Genomic DNA, 12,698 nt, shown 5'->3' on the forward strand with positions numbered 1-12,698 from the left:
AATGTAAGATTCTTACCATTCCACACCCTCCTGTACGGTATCAAAATTTTGTACTCATCCTTCAGCCTCCTTTGGAGTTCAGTAGCACCAACAGCTTGCATCTTCTTTCAACCAGTCAATCACTTGTTCACTAGACCCAATACTGTGTAACCCCTTTACATACGCCAGGCCTCCTTTTACCTTGACAAGTATGGGGATATGGGTTCCTCTTCACCTACAAATGACATAAAAATGAAATGCTTATATCCGAAAACAACTGACAGATAAAAAAAGGATACAAATTCAAAACTAACAGATTACCTTAATTGATTCATCATCCTTCATGGTTGAGGCATGAATTCTCCACCTATAGCCCTGTAACACCCTCGGTGTTACCGCTTAAACAACTTACTAAACTATGTCATGAGCATCATATTTTTGTGATAATGCATGTGATAAAGTGTGTAGATCAATTTCCATAACTTAAAATGATCAATAAAAATGCTAAATGAAAGTTGATTTGATAGTTCATGCATATCAAGTAGGGTTTGAAACTAATTTTTATTGAACACAAATACTATAGAATATGTATGTGACACTTAAATAAAATTTGAAGTGCAAACTTTGTAGATGACAATGAAATACTTGTTGTAGAAAAATAATGTTACTAGCTGGTATTTCTAATAGTCTAGAAACGGAACTTGAAAACAAATCCAGCTCAAAAACTTAGAAATTTTCAAGTTTGCCAACAACTAGACATTGCTATGTGTAGCAATTTATTGTGAGAGAATGGGTTAAAGGGTAGTGCAACGTTATGGCTCGATTTGGTAGTCTCATATGCCATCTTGAGCATGATGAAGCTGGTTTGGCTCCTGGAGCAACTGTTTGATCGTGTTGAGTGCTTCAAAATTCGTGTGCATCACATGTCTTGGGCTAGTTGGCCGCGTGGCCGCGATCACCGTGATCGGGTGTATGGTGTCACCACGTTGGTCGTGCGTGCGCACGCTGTTGCATGTGGCCGGCCATGGCTGCCTCTAGACTGGCTATGGCTCAGCTGCCGCTGGCCCCGTCACGCCATGACGAAGCCACTGCCGGCGCTATCACCTCGCCATCGCATCCACCATTGTTGCCTTGCCACGCTACCACTACTACGGCCGTCGCATCATCGTCGTGTTCGCGCCTGTCTGCTGCATCTCTGCGATGTTGCTGAACCAGTGCGTGTCGCTTCTGCCACACGGGCCACGTCGGTCGAGTGCGCGCGCACCTGACGGCTAGCGTCGGCGCGTGGGTCTCCCTGATCTCGCCGCTCGCGTCCTGCTAAGGCAAGGACGAGCCGAGCCCACCTTGCCGCGCCCCATCTCCGTCTTTCTCTCTTGTCTTCCTCTGCTTTTCCACCGCCGTCGAGTCACGGTCACGGCGAGTCAGAGAGCGAGCACCTCTCATCAATTCCTTGTGCCCGCGTCTCTGCCTTTACGTCCTCTTACCGACCGCACCCACCCTACCTTGATTACGGCCAGGCCGAGCTCCAATTTTGGAGCTTTGCTCCCGTCGCCGCGCCATTAAGGTCTAGCCCGCCTCATCGTGGCCAGCTCCAACCTCGCCATCTCGCGTCGAATTGACTACACCACTAGCCTCGCCTACAACCCCTCTTCATCGTGTGTATGCTAGTCGCAGCCCTAGTGCCGCCTCCACGCCGCTGACACAACCGTGTCGCTGCGGTTCGCCGTCAAGCTCGCCGCACGCATGCGGCCAGACTTGCTCGAGGCGTCTTCAGCTAGGACATCGCCATGAGTAGGATCATGGTGCGTCACTAATGCTTATCCGTCACATCTATTATCTGTTGTACGCTGTGGCTCATCGGAACATGGTTGCCACCGCTAGGGAGAGCCCGCTCTGCTTCACCCCCGTTCGTGCAACCATCGCCCATCATCGCGTGTCGGCCCATAGGTGAGCATCGGTCCCCTAACTAGGTCTGCAAGGGTCTCGGGTGGCCGACGTACCGCCTAGTGCCATCGCCCGCCACGCCGACGAGCGAGGGGCGTCTCGAGGACCTCTTCGGTGCGAAGGTGAAAAGATACGAGGGCTCCATTGCAAAGTTACTGTCTATAGAAATAGTATGTACAGTGTTCGTGCTATTGTATGATAACGCGAGGGCATTTTTACAAAAGTGCCAGCTGAAAGGTCCTTGTTTAGTTTTGGTAATTGAGTGACAACTTAGGTGGACTAATTGTGTTTATGTGAGATACACAGGTGATTAGTCCACAGGTACATGTGTGTGAGCAACATATGCCATGAAGGTGAAAATGGCTTGGAGATGTTGCAAAGCTCACACATGTGATGATGAAGGAGCTTAAATGCACATGAGACATGACATTGAGTCATGTGATCAAGGTGGAGAAGATCAAGACAAGACTTGGCTTGATGGACCGGTTGCAAGCGTAAAGGGCAAGTCAAAGGCTTTGGAGTGATGGACCGCGTGGCGGTGAAGCTTGAGCAAGACTTGGCGCCGATGGACGATGGCAACGGTGAAGAGCAAGTAGAGTCAAGATCGATGAACCAATATGATCATATGATGATATGAAGTGGATCATATCATTGTTGATCGTGTTGGTGCATGTGTTGCATCAACATTGGAGGAGATGGAATGGAATGCGCAAGGCAAAGGTATAACCTAGGGCATTTCATTTCACCGGCCATAGGTGTGTAGAGAAGTTTATGACCGGGTTTAGGATAGATGGCCGTACTATCAAGAGGGGTAAACTTGTTTGTATATCGGTCATCTAGTGCCACTCGAGTGATCTAACTTTGCATTGTCGCCAGGATCGAGTGGTGTGGCAAGTTGAGTGGCTAATATCCTTTGGGAAATGATTGTAAAAATGCTAACACACATATACATGATGGTGTACACTTGGTGGTGTTGGCACATTTACAAAGGTGGTGGTGTCGGCGCTTTTGGGAAAATGGAATGCCTATTTTCTATTGCGCTGGATACAAATTCTTGTGGTTAGCACACTTGAGCAAGGGTGAAGAGAATGGAGAAGATGCTGACGTCGGTCAACTGACCGGACGTTGGATCTGAATGCACCGGACGCTGGTAGGCTACGTCCGGTCGCACTGACGTGGAGTGTAGCAGTAGCTGGAGAGTGACCGGACGCTGGCTGTGTCCGATCGCGTTCGACCGGACGCGTCCGGTCATGCTCGGGAGCTTACTGGAAATGACCGAACGCTGAGGGTCCAGCGTTCGGTCAGTTGAGTGCTGCTGCGTCCGGTCAAGTCAAGTGACCATTGGAACCGGGACACGTGGTCGTCTGCGGGTGACCGGACGCTGAGGTCCAGCGTCTGGTCAACACGACCGGAGCGTCCGGTCATCCCGACCGTTGCCCAGTGAAGGGGTAACGGCTAGTTTAGCCCTTGGGGCTATAAATAGAAGTGGCCTTCGGCCATGGCTGGTGCTGAGCACCTCAAGGGACTTAGTGTCCATGCTTGTGAGTGCTTGGGAGCCCTCCATCACACATATACTTGATAGTGATCATTCGATTGTGTGAGTGAGCAATTCTAGTGCGATTGTATTGTGAGGTTGTATCGAGTGGCACTAGGTGATCGAGTTGCAAGCCGGTGGAGCTTGTTACTCTTGGAGGTTGCCATCTCCTAGACGGCTTGGTGGTGGTCTCCGTCGAAGCGCGCAAGAAGCTTGTGCGGCGCTCCGGAGAAGTGCTTGTGAGGGGCATTGTGCTCGCCCCACGGGAGCCGCGAAGAGCAACTCTAGTAAAGTGTGTCATTGAGCTTCCCTCACTCAAGGGGTGGGTTCTTGCGGCGCCCGACGTGTGGGCTTAGCGGGGTGATGCTAATTAGCCGCCGAACCACCAAGTGAGCGGTCGACACAACGGGGATTAGCGTGTTGGCAAACATGTGAACATCAGGAGAAAAATCATCGTGTCAACCTTGTTCTTCCCGTTGGTTTGCATCCCCATTACACAAGCTTGCAATTACTTTTATACATATTGAGCTTGTGTAGTTGCTCTTGTAATTAGATAGCTTGTGTAGCTTGCTAATTACCTTCTTGCTTGTATAGCATAGAAGTAGCTCCCTTGCGTGGCTAATTTGATTTTAGTAACCTTGTTAGTCACATTGCTTAGTTTGTGTAACTAAGTATTTGCGCTCTCTAATTAGTCATTGGTTGCCTTGTTATTGAGCATTGCTAGTGAGCTTAGTTAGCTTTGTGCTTTTGCTTACTAGCATGTGTAGGAGCTCCCTTGTCGCTTAAAGTACTAGTGGCCTAGGTTTGTGTAACCTTGCTCCTAGAATTGTTTAGGAGAGCTCTAGCTAGCCCGGCACCTTTATTGCATAATTGTTATCTTTGCAAGGTGCTAGACTGCTAGTGAACATATATAGTGGGGTATAGTCTTGGCTAGACCGATAGTTTTAATTCCGCATTTGTATCGGTTAGCCGACGCGATTAAGTTTTAGAAAAGACTATTCACCCCCCTCTAGTCGCCATCTCGACCCTTCACCAGCGCGCGTGGGCTCTCGGTCGCGTGTCGCCTCCGCGCGTGGGCCACGCCCCACGTGGGCTGCGTTGGGCCGAAATTGATTTATCTTTTTCGTAGAAAATAGAAATAACTTTTCATTTTAATTCTGAGCTGAACTTTAATAATTAATATAAAATAATGTAAATATCCAAAAATTGTGAAACAACTTTTGTTAGGTTCCTAAAATTATGATCTATCTATTAGTGTATTTAGTTCATATATGTGTTGGTTGATACCAGGAGCTATTAATATAATTTGAGAATGCTCAATATTATTAAGTTAATTATTGTAGGAATTTTTGTGCTAGATTGGTGATAGCAAAAACCCTAAAATTTTTATAGTAGCTTTATTGTATTATTATGTGCTCACTGTAATTTTTGTAACCCTAAAATAGACTATTTAATATGGTAGCTAAATACCCTTTAAGGCTAAATGAATAATGGCATGATATTGGTTTATAAAAAAAAGCACTTGTAGGGTGAGCTAGGATTCTATTTGGTAGAGATAATGATTAGCTTAGTATCTTAGTCATTAGAGCTAACTTAGTAGCTTAGCATGTGTATTCTTATTTTAAGAGTTGTTGTTGCCAAAATACTAAGTGTTGCATCATCGTTGCATGCACGTAGAGAACGAGTTGGTAGAGTTCGTGACCGCCGGAGAGCAGGAGTACGAAGAGGTGATCGAGGAATACGAGGAGAAGGTCCTTGTGTAGGAGGAGGTCCCGGAGCCATCATCGACTGACTTAGCTGACACCTCGCCTACCGAAGGCAAGCCTCGGTGCATAACCCTTATTTTGAATAATCACTAGATATATATATGTGATGTGCATTTACGTTATAGGATTTATATTGAAACTACATGCATAGATAAACCTACCTATGAGTCCTACTAGCATAGGTTGAGTAGCTGCTATGCTTGGACTATCGGTAGCGTGAGTAACCTACCGTTATTCACAATAGGTGGTTATTATTATTACTCTCATGATAAAATGGTGAAAGGAAATGGAGACTGGACAGGGATATGGTACGGGTATTGGTGGGTGTAATAGGTTGTATCCCACGGCCAATGGGACATAGCTTGGTTACACTGTTTTCCTATTTGTGTCGGTTGATGATCGTCCGTTGCTGTGGATTTTAGTCAGGTCATAGACTTATTATCATGAACACATACTTGCTTATGAGAGCGGGAAGGCTCGTTGCTCTCTTGTCGTGGGTTCCGGCTCTTTCTAGACCAACTGATTGGAGACAGGGATGATGGAGGTCTAAGCACCACACTGAGTTCAGGACTCAGGAGTGGGGGCTTGGAGTCTAAGTTTGGACGGAGACCTAGACCCCTTAACAGGAGAGTGGTGGGTTGGTCTTGCTTGTGCCTGGGGTACAAGCAGGGCATGTGTTTCGGAGTACCTAGCTGGGATACATTGGTTCGTGAATCACCATGTGATACAGTATGACTTGGCTATGCTCTAGCACCGTAGTAAAAACTAAAAGATGAAAGGGGATGAATGGATCTTATTGCTCAACTCTTGCTTGAAAGTAGAACAGGTGCTTACATAGAATGGTTAGCTAATGAACTAATCATGAATGCTAATAAAACACATACATAAGGATTCACTACTAGTAATGCTTTTCGCAAAAAGGAAACCCAGCAAAACCATAAAGCTTATCATATCCTTTGGAGTCGGGAAATTATTCTCACTAGTCGGATAAGTCTTGCGAGTACATTGTGTACTCAGGGTTTATTTACCCCTGTTGTAGGTGCAGCTTGAGGAGTGACTGTTGTGTGCAGGATTCTTCTGGTGGGCATAGATGGATCATTGTATCTTATCGTTAGATGTTTATTTCAATTCCGCTGTTTAAATTCCGCACTCTGAACTTGGTATTGTAATAATGTATTTCTGTGAAGGGGTTCTCAACAGACTGCCGAGAACTGCTAAAATCCCAAGGATGAATTTCAGGAGGCTCAGTACTGGGGCTGTGGTAACCAAAAGTCAGGAAGCAGCACTTGGAAGCATTATGTTTTGCAAACATGTCAAGCAAATCTTGGTTGGTGCAAACTTGGATGTTCATCTATCTCTCAATGCAAAAGTAAAACAATCTCACAACATCCCCATAACCAGAAGGATACTTATTCTCAACTTCAGCAACAAGATCTACGAAGTCGGTACGATCAGCATCGACGACTTTGTTCAAGCTAAACCACCGATCACGAGTATGACGAGCAATTATCCGGATTTCTAGGTTGTAGCTACTAGCAGGGTCCATCCTACAGATGAATAACAACGAGTTCACATACATCTATCTATCTAAAATCACACTATATCAACCATGACTACTACGCCTAACTGACCACAATCACAAGGACCAAGCAATCGAAGCGGAAAAAACCCTAAAAATGGTACTCACCCGTCAGGAAGCCAAGGAGGTCGGTCCTCTTGTTCGCGGCCATGCGCCGCCAATCCGGAGGATCCACGGTCTCTCCCTTCAAGCATCCTCTTCCTTGCTCCACTACCCCACTCCACGCCGTAAGCACAGGGGATTGGGGGTTCTTCTCTCCGTGCCGCAGTCGCAAGCAGGGCCGGATTGTCTTCTTCTCTCCCCGCCGCCGCTGCTAGGGTGTAGGGGAAGAGGACTCGAGCGAGATGGGGAGAGTGAGGGACTGAGGTGGCGGTCAATCGTAGTCCACACGGTCTCCACTGTCCAAGGGCAACATGGACAATTTCACTGGCCGGTCCCACCTGTAGGGGCTATCAAACAGCGAAAAACAAATAGAACAAGGACGGAATGGTTTATAAGGCAAAGAAGTTTAGAGCAGTGACACCTGTGTGCGGTCAACTTTTTTAATGACTTATGTGTAATTATAAACTTTTTTTTAATGACACACGTATAAAAGGCTAGTATATTTTTACCTGTTACAACAATTCTGACAAAATTTACTTGACCAGTTGCTATTTGTAGCTCTGTCCAAGAGCCCCTGAAAGGGCTTTTCTAGATTTCCCCTTCGGAGACTAGCTGGACGCAGAACAGAACGCGCTTTTGCCTGCGGCTGACAGGCACCCGCCGCATTGGAGCAGTGCCCCGCGTGCACAGTGCAGTGCCGATCGATCGAGCATGAGCATCAGAGCATGCATGTGAGGCTCCGAATCCGATCCACGCGCTTCCGATTGGTGACCTCTGCCTGTGCGCTGCGGCTACTGTGGACGTGTGCATTAATAGACTCATGCTTTGCCATTGTTTTACGCACACCCAAGTATTATTCTTTAGACATCTTATAACAATTCTTACGATAGTTATCTCTTTGTACCATCATGGCCATGAACCATGATAAATTTACAAATTACCATGTAACTGTTTGCATCCTTTGCATTGCACCTCTATGGTTTTTACTATACGTTTAGTTAAAATCTTAGATTAAGTTATATCAATTCTTCTTGTATCATTTTTGTGACATCACGCGGATTTGGGTTTTGGCTTTCAACTTTTGATCCCACTAGTTTTGTAACACGATTTTATGTATAAAATCGTAGGAAAGTACTTGAAATTAAAATTATTTTTTATAATATTTCAATCGATATATATTTTTCCTAAAGTAATAACTTACAAAATATGTTGTCATAGAGTATTAATATATTTAATGTGAATTGTAAGTGCCATTTCTATATGGTTTACTCAGGGAGTAATTTTTAATGATTGAGTAAACTAGAAACATAGGTATCTACCTTGATGCATGTATGTTTACTTGACATATATAGTGTCACATAGCATCTGTGACTACTTCTAATTTTAAAATGGTAGAAACATGTAATTTGGAAAAAAAAATATAATGTGCTTTTATGGATACTGCATTATTCCCGTAATAATTTATGTTTATTTTTTTAGCTCTAGATTTGAGGGATATTCCAATTTAATTGTAAAACAACAAACATAAATAACGTAGATACAAAGTAAAGGCATTACTTTATATTATCTTTCATAATAGCAGATGTGGGTAAGTTAAAATTAAATTTAGCAGTTATTTGTATTATCTTTCATAAAGATAGAGGTGTGCACCTTAGATGCAAATTTAGGGGGTATTCTAAATTATCTTTCGTAATAGCTAAAATAGGTATTTTAGATGCAAAAGTTAGGAGTTACTTTATGTATTTTTTATGATGGAGAGATGGGTAATTTTTTTTTCTAGAAATCTAAATCGATTAAATAACTATTATTTGGGACGATGATTAGAGTCTATCAAATTAAAGTCTAAATGTTGCGGGTTTCCATGACAACTTTTAGAATTTTTTTTCTAGCGTGTCTTGTGAGGATTGTCATGGAGCCTTCATTTGTGGCCTCCAATGCAACCAGTAGTATTAAGATTTTTTTTTCTTTAATTCATAATTTGTGCATAGAACAAAAGAACATTGTGAGTTGTATAACTAGAACAACTCATATAATGCAACGGTGCAAGAACATTCTTAGATAGTAGCTTATGAGTACAATGATCTGTACCTTCTCTTTCCTCCGCTCCATCAAAATTACGTTCTAGACAGCACTGAATAAAGATGATTTGTTGGACCAATTAACGTCCTTGGCCGTCTAAAAAAATGCTGAAGTAAGGCGACAACACACTTCTCTATCAAAGTCTCCGCAGCTGCTGTACGTGCTAGCATCAGCTCGCTCCGTGCCTCCGCCCTCCGTTCCCACATCTTTACAAGCTGTCGCCCAGCTCGGTACTCAACGGTACACCAGTAGAGCGGCCATGTTAGTAAAGAGGAAAAGGTCAAGGACGGAGAGAAAACAAATCCGGCCTTGGAAATTAAATCCATGGTCGCCTTTCAATGCACCCCATGTTATGCTTGCAAGTTACACTAGGATGTTGATTTTTTTAACATTTTTTTAAACTAATTTTAAATCAACAATGTTTGATTTTTTTCTTCAAAACTAACACTTTTAGCCGCGCCTATTACCATGGCGCAGCGAAAAGCCTGTGTGACGTGGCAGGGTCTGCCGCGCCACCGATCTTGGCGTGGCACTGACACGCCACGGCGCATGGCGCAGCAGGACCTGGACACAGACAGAAGACCAGCCACGGGAGTTGCTGTCGGTGAGGATCGGCGGGCGGCAGCGACGCGACCATGGACCCCGGCTTCGCGTCGCAGTTGAACGGCACATGCAGCTCCGACCCCAACGCCTTCACCTTCCACAACCCCTCGCCGGTGGGCTTCCACAACGCCTTCTACCATGTGCTCTACTCCGACATGAGGTCGCGCAGCACGGTCGACTACTATGCGTCCAACCAGGGTGCCGTTTTCGGCGATTTCGTGGCGGCAATGACCAAGCTCGGGAGGATCGGGGTCAACACGCCGCCCACTGGCGACGAGATACGCTGGGACTGCCGGTTCCCGAACTAGTTGTTAGTTAATCTCACCGGCAGTGCTGCCGCGACGCATTGAATGGAATATAAAGCAAATAAATGGAGTCCGTGCGTAGGTTGACAAGTTTCGGACATAAGTTCGACATTTGTTCGACATAACCAACTAAGTTTCGGACAACATAAGTTTTGGACATAACATTTGTTCGACATAAGTTTTAGACGACAATATTTGTTCGACATAACCAACTAAGTCACAGGAGTGTAAGGATCCCTCGGACGCCTCTGTCTCTTCGGATTTATAGGCAACACATTGGGAGTATAGCCAACGTCCGTGTGGTCGCGTTGTCGGTGCGTACGGCTCGTACCCTACAAGTATATGATATGCACAATTACATATAATCTTTATGATCGTTAGTTCATGGAGCCTACGTATTTAAAGAAACTACCTTTGTTAGTATCTGTGAGGCTCCTTGGGTACCAAGCGGGGCACCACTTAGCTGAGACATGCCGATCTCGTCCTGCGGCCAATCATCCCACTAGTGGTGCTGTCTGTGGAAGCTCGGAGGGTTGTCGTCGTCGTCCTCGGTTGCAGGGTCCTTCCCAACGCTATGATGTGGTGGTGTACACACTGTGGAAGTGGCACCTGTCACCGCCTGAGAAAAGTCGGCTGGTGTCCTCAAAGAGCCAAAAGATGTGCCACCCGACCATGTCGGGACTGCTGGTTCCAGCCAAGGAGTGTCCATGCAGCTCAGCCTCTGAGCTAGCTTCCTGTAGCTCCGCTTCACCTTCTGCATAAATAGACGTTAAAGTTAGTGCATTTCCCAAACACATATACACTAAAGAAATATTTTCAGAACGAACAAGTTTATGTTTACCTCTACAAAAGCCTCGAGAACGCTTGACCCCTGCCCTCTAGACTCGTGAAGCCAAAACGTTGCTTCGTTGGACATCCTTGACAATTGTGTCGCCTAGATACAGAAACACGGCTGGACAATTTTAGTAAACATACTTAAACCAAATGGATAATAAATTGTACCATTTGAGTATCTTACCACGTATCTTTGAAGCGGTGCTCTCTATAGTTGTGTGTCGGCTCTAGTGGCAACGTTGTACACATCTTCGATCATATCTTTCTCGTCATCCTTGTCAATCGCCTCCTCAGTGTATGGGGGCTTGATATGTGTCCTCGTAGACCTATGAAGCCACCGCAGGTACTCGTCGAAGGTGTGCTGGTCATGTGAGGGACCCGCATCGACCGGCTACCGGTCCCTGTTATGCCACAACTAGATGTACGCATTGTGTGTCAGGCGCCAATCCTTGGTCTTATACCTCTTCCTGCGGTCATACCTACAACAAAATGATTGTTAGTTGTACCATACACACCTCTGAATTATAGCTTTGTTATTAATCGATAACGCACCCGTACAATTCTTGGTTGGTGGAGTAAAGCGGTGGTGGGTAGCATGTCATTCTTCCAAACTGCCTGCAAACCCTGATGGGCAAGTGATTCTCGACCACGTGAAAGAAAATAAGAGGAATGTTGTAGCGATACTCGTTTGACTCATCCCTAGTGACAGGACTCAGATAGTACTCGAGCTCTGGAGCATCCCAAGGACACCAATGCACCTGAACATTTCATAATTGAATTAGGTTGTGATATAGTATACATCGAGCAAGACACATGTATGATAGTAAAGAGAGCGTAACCTGGTGTTGTGTCAGGATGTCGAGATCGTCCGTGTACTCTCTGTACTTGCGCCTCGCATTCCCTCTAACTAACTCTGCTTCCGTCTAGATATACAGAGCTGTAGAGAGTGTATCATGCCCGTTCCAATGCTACATTGAACACGATAATAAATTAACCATTAATAATTTAATCATATATAACTGCCTCGAAGAATATAGTGAACCGAAGTACTTACCGGTAAACCAATAGCAAGGAGCCTCCCAACGGGCCATCGTTCCCAACACCAAACCTGGAGTAGGTAGGAGCAACCCCCAAGGTTCGCTTACCTGAGGTGTGACGGCAGGCAACGCATAGCTATCGATACGTCCATGTTAGGACTGCGTTGCCCCAGCTGTACGCCGCTATGTTTTCCCACGGCTGGCGTAGTATGTCAAGAAAGATCCAGCTGATAGTGTTGCCCGAGGCGTCTAGGAAGAGAAAAGCACCAAGGAAGTGTCAGAGCCACACTCTAGCGAATCTGTCGATCTATGCCTCATCAATATGTGGATCCAAGTAATCAAAGCGCTCTGTGATCCACGGCGATGAAATACCGAAACTTTTCCTGAAATTCACCGAAGAAAATGAGACCCGATGGCTGCAGAAAAGCAATGCAAGTATTAAATAGGCTTGAATTACTCACTTATTTTTCTTGGCAACCTCGTCGTCCGGTGGAAGAAAGCCAGTGAACTGAGCCACCAGCTCCCTCCAGTGATCGTTGTCAACTATACCTATCACTGGAAGTCCCTCCAGTCGAAGGCCAAAGATAGCCTTCACGTCCTGCATGGTCAAGGTTATCTCGTCGTAAGGTAGGTGGAACGTGTGGGTCTCAGGTCTCCACCTGTTATAAGAATAGAATGAGTGTTAGTTGCCTCAAATTTATTATAAGAATATTTACATACAATGAAGGCACTCGCACCTGTCTACAGCTGCAGTAAGTAGTGTTGGGTCAAGGGCGTGGAAGACCATAGTTGACAACACGGACAAGCTCGAGGAAGCCGGCACGCCGTATGTACGGCAGGTAACGCTCGTCCCACTAGTGCGCCCTGGTGTGCGTGCGGGACCTTAAAGGAGGCAAAACCACCTCTGCGTCGGTGTCACTCAAGATGTGTGCTTGG

The sequence above is a fragment of the Miscanthus floridulus genome, chromosome 13, assembly GCF_019320115.1.
Source record: "Miscanthus floridulus cultivar M001 chromosome 13, ASM1932011v1, whole genome shotgun sequence".
Lineage (NCBI taxonomy): Eukaryota > Viridiplantae > Streptophyta > Magnoliopsida > Poales > Poaceae > Miscanthus > Miscanthus floridulus.